The following is a 5,486-nucleotide window of genomic DNA, read 5'->3' as shown; positions in this document are numbered from 1 at the left end:
ACGCAGGAAGCCGCGCACGCGCAGGCCTCGCGGCCCAGGCCCCGCCTCCGGCTCCTTCTCCCGCCGGAGCTTGGGGCGCTGTCGGCTTCAGAGCGTGGGCAGGTTTCACGGTGCCGATAGCCCTTCGAGCAGTCAGGACAAAGTCCCATGCAGGGCGTACATAATTGTCACGAGATCCGCAGGAAAACCCAGTACTGGGGCTGAATTCCCCCCGGACTGCCCAGCGTGGTTTCCTGGCTCCCCCATAGGAAGTGTGGCGTGCTGGCCTTGGGTTCTGTCCACAAGCCCCTCCCCGGTGTGGTTCGGTGCGGATCAGCAGATTCTGATGTGAAAAGCTCTTCAGCCACTGTGGGCTAGGTATCGGGTCTCAGAACTGCTTCCCACAACTTGCTTCTCGTACTTGCTTGACGTTGCCAGATGTGGAACTGCTTTGAGGACTGCACGGAAGCCTTGAGTGATGTAACAGCCAGGTGACAAGTGGCAATCGTCCACTGATCCGTGGCCCACACAACTTGCAGTGACTCCAAACCCTGTGGATCTGCATTGACCTTGAGGCAACTTTGGCCAAGAAAATCATGTGGTACGCTCCAGCCTGTGTCATGATGAAGAGAAACCTGGAGTAGCTGCTAAGGGAGACAGCCATGAGGGGTCAGGCCAAGCTTAGCTGACCTGCTAACTGCCCCATAATTGAGACCAGGGATTGCCCCACTGACCCACAGACATAGGAAGAATACACGATTGCTGTGTTAAGCAATGTTTGGGGGCAGATGGACATGTAGCAATCACTAAAATAGAAATACCGACAGATGCTTCTAGAAGTAGATGAGTGTACTGGAAGCAGTGGCTGATTCACATGAACCTGAATGCTTAGATGATGAACTTAATGAATAGATTTACTTGTCTTTTTGCATGATCCCAGCCGGAGCTTCTGATCATCCTTCATCATTGTAACTCAGAACTCAGTCTCATTCTTTATTTGGCTGTTTAATTTGACATTGTCACATTGTACAGCTCTGTGTTGGAAGTATGTGTACACAGGACTTCAAAGAATTTGTGGATAACCTGGACTAAAAGCATGTTTATTTTACTGCAAAAAAAATTTTTTTATCTATGAATACAAGGGAGTTTTCCAAATTTCACTGAAAATGAATATTGCAAAAAATGCTGGGACTTCAAAATAATTTCTACTGAAACAAGCGAGTTTAATTTTGCTTTTCTGTGAACTTTTTGACATGCGTTCACACAGTTTACTAATAAGATGCGGGGCCCTTTTTTCTTTCCTTTATTTTATTTTTTAAATTCTTTTAATTTGATTATCTTTACATAGTTGATTAGGGCACAAGGGGTCAAAGGCTACAAGAAAGTGGGTAACACCATTGTTTCCACATTAATATATATTTTTTCTGTATCTGGGTTAAGGGAAGAGATAAAGGGGAAAACTCCACCCATCCGCCCACCCATCCCAGATCCCCAACATGGGGCATGCTCCAAGGGTCCTGTTCATGCAATTTTGATAGTTCAACAGTTCTGAATTGCTGCCAATCTCGCAGTTCCAATCACACTGAAATCTCTTCAGAACCCACTGGCTGACATAGTCTCTTCATGGTTGCAGTTCTGAGATCAGCAGTTCAGTTGGAAGGATCCTCAGAGAAATTTCATCTGAGGTGATTCCAGACCTAATTCTTGTGTGTGCCTTCCAGTACAGGGTCCAGCACAGTCCATCACCCCAATCAGCTTATGCACATGCTGGTGGTTGCATTTGCTCGGTCATTTCTGTTTCCAGCCCTGTCTTCCACATGAACCAATGGGTGTTGCAGTCCAGCCCAATCCTGCCCACTTTATACTCGGCCCTCATGCAAACCAGTGAGAGCTGCAGCCTTTTGGGGTGACTCCACATAACGCCCACCAGGCCTGCCCCTAACCTGGTTGCCATGCATGCCAGTATGTACCGCAGATGTGTTCAGTCTGTCCCACATTCCATTTAACTCTTATACATGTCAATGGGCATTGAAGCCTAGTTCAACCCAACAATGCAGGGTCCTTTAAAAGCCCAGATAATTTCCCAGGCTCTTGCACAATGTTGAGCAGTGGTCATGAGATATTTTTAAATGTTTAAAACTAATCCCATCTATGCTTCTGGTGGAATTGTAAAATGGTACACCTCCCTTGGAAAACATGTGAATAGTCTCTTTAAACACTGACCTATAACCCACCAGGTCTATAGCTATTTACTCAAGAAATGAAAATGTTTGTTTGTGCAGACTTGTAAATGAACATCCCATAGCAATTTACTTGTGATAGATCAAAAGCTGGAAACAACCCAGCAGTCCATCATCTGGTGAGTAATAAACAAAATGGCATATCCACTTAATAAATAATACAACATTGGAAACCAATAAAAAAAAAGAATGGACTAAAATAATTTCTAGCCTCTTAGGCCGATGTTTTCTACAACATTGTGGATATCTAGGCTATTGATTTCTACAAGAAATAGGAAAACAAATCTTAGGAATTGTGGTCGGTTAGAACCTAACACTATACAAAAAACTTCAAGCAAAGGGAACAAGAGCCAACAAGTGTTCAGCTAGAAATTATTTTATTTTTAAAACACATACAGATTAATAAATATTGGAAAACTTAATAAATAGCCTTTTTTATTTACATAAGGCATTTACAACATGCTATGACTACTTCTAGAAAGCAAAAGATCAGCAAGTCTTAGCCATTGATAAACATGTGTATGTATGCTAATTGGAAGCTTCCCTGATACATTTCCATGAAAAACTTTTATGCAACCCATCAGCAGATAGTTTTTCTCTTCCTCTTTCTCCTTCTATCATGATTATATTTCATTTTACGACACAAAAATGGTTATCCTTTAAAATGGTGAACACGCTCTGGAATGCTACTGAAAAATAATACCCTTATAAACTTTCAAAAATGCAAGACAATAAGGATGGAGAAATTATTGACACTCTGACAAATAAGACAACTACTGTGAATTTTTCAGTGGACCCTTTGGCACTAGTGGTTTGGGAGCTCTGACATTCACCTGTTATAGGAATTCATCGTCAAGGCTGAGCTGCATGGAAGCCAGAAGCTTCACATTCATTACAAATTCAGTGGATCAGAATCAAGTTGTTGCAGAGGTCATTAAATGTGCAGATCACAGACCAAGCAGAACCTCAGACAAGCTCATCACACCATCAAAATGTGATCTGCTAGTGCAGCTTATTAAAAGTCTCTAAATGCCATATTTTACAACAGAATACATAAAATACCTCCTTAAAAAAAAAAAAGAAAATTAAAGCTTCACGGATTCATGCATGCTATACATCCAGTGCTTCCATTACTTCTGTGGGGCCCAAAGCTGGGCATTCCACAGTGCGATCCTGAGCGCAATCCACAGCAGTTAACATGAGCCATGATACCACCACGTCCCTTCCAGAGCAGCCTAGAGCCTGGTGCTCTCACTGCAGGCCACCAGGACACTGGAAACAGAACAACTGGAAAACCAACTCACCCCTTCAGAGGTAGAAAACCGAGGCACAGAAAGGTTGAGTAACACCTACATTTGCACAATTGAGGGACATTTAGGGAAAAAAAGAAGAAGAAATAGACCCCTCTGTCTGGCTTATGATCTGGGCCCTAGACTCTGCCGTTTAATTGCTTTGGGTACATTTGATATAGATGTTTTATTTACATGATCATCATCTTATTGAACATCAGCTTTTTATTAGACAACATTTTTGATGTAGCAAAGTTACAGTTTCTTAAAGTATAGTTCATTTGTTACATCTCATAGCATTGAGAAATGTGTATGGAAATGTGTGAGCACTGATATTCAGCCAAATTCCCATTCCTGATCCTGTAATTCTGAATCTTTTCAAGTATACAACAGAGGTATAAGAATATGGCCAGGTGTGGAAAACCACCTATCTGCTAAAGGACAGATCTTTAAAGTTCATTACTTAGCACAATTGTGAGGTGGAAATGAGGAATACAAAAAAATTGAGGTATTTTATAGGATGAACTATCCTGTGGCATGACTGGTGTGCAAATTGGTCTTTTCTCTTTCCCACTCAACAGAATCTAGCTATGAATATGAGTAAAACATACAACAAATGAACATGGTCATGTCCATGGAAGAAGGGTCAGTTCTAAGTTCTCCATGATACCTGCTTGGTCCCTGAGAAGACAGAACATCAAGATTACATCCAACCCTGCTTGGTGGGTGAACAGATGCATTGAAAGGGACAGGTGCTTCTAAGGCGTAGAGTCACAGGCAGACCTACCACTGAACTGGCTCTTCTGAATTTCCTGCATCATCACAGCAAGTCTAAGCAGGATCTAGAGGGCATCAGTGACGAGCAAAGGATGCAGGTGGATGAGCCAACAGAGCATTCTCTCCATCCTACTAGATTAGTTCAGCAGCTTGGAAAAGAGGTATCATCTCCCAAGAAGGGCTGTGCAGCAGCGAAGTGCACTGTGACACCAACACCTGCCATGCACTAAACATGTGTCCATACCTGGGAGACACTAATATCTCAGTGTTCTCCAGAAGTCTAGGAACTGGCGGCCAGCAGTCAGGCACAGTATTTACCAAGAGCCGAGCTCTACAGAAAGATGAGCAGCGACTGTGCATTTGATTAGTGCTCTTTTCTATCCAATAGCAGACATGAAACCCAGGGAAGGGTGAAACCAACATACTGGGGTAAATCTGGGGAAGCACAACTGAGTGCAACAAAATGGTTTGAAAAGTAGGATTGAAAGAATGTTTCTTATCACTGAACAAAGAGCAGCAATGCCTTTTATTGTCATCCTGATAAGAAAAGACAAAGATGACAGTCTGAGCAAGGAAATCAGATTCTTTCCCAGTGCCTTTCCCTGCATTTGAGAAGCAGCAGGCTGTCCTTTCTTTCCAGAACCATCTCCAGGGACTCAGGCATCCTGCAGACCAGCAGAACACTCCAGGGTGTTCTCTGTTCTGGGTTTGGGTCAGAATCCTTAATTGGTCCTACACTAGATCAAAGAACAGAACAAGAGGCAGTCTTTTAAGATGCAAAGATTGAAATGAGAAAAGGCTTGTCCAAGCAGAAAAGGTGAGAAATGGCCTATTTCAGCATCTATCAAGAATAAATCCTCAAATGGTGATCAAAAACCTTCAGTTTTAAAGGAGTTTGAAAACAAACAGGTATTTTTCCTTAATGTTATCAGAAATGACATTTGAAGAATCATGGTCTGATAGAATTGTTTCATATGTATTTACTTTTTAAAAGGTTAATAAAGAGATTTATCCCGATTTGAGGCCCTCCTCCCAAAGTTTCAATTCAGGGATTTTTTTATTTTTGACATTTCCCACATAAAATATAAAAATAAAATACAAAAATATGAATTGATAAATGAATACTATCAAGTCAGAATTTACAAATTCTATGTTAGCCTGAAAATCAGACAGCCAAATCACGAGCATGTCAATTACCTGG

The sequence above is a fragment of the Ochotona curzoniae genome, unplaced genomic scaffold (genome assembly GCF_017591425.1).
Source record: "Ochotona curzoniae isolate NIBS_2020 unplaced genomic scaffold, NIBS_Ocur_1.0 scaffold_4701, whole genome shotgun sequence".
NCBI lineage: Eukaryota > Metazoa > Chordata > Mammalia > Lagomorpha > Ochotonidae > Ochotona > Ochotona curzoniae.
Note: the sequence above shows the minus strand (reverse complement) of the source record.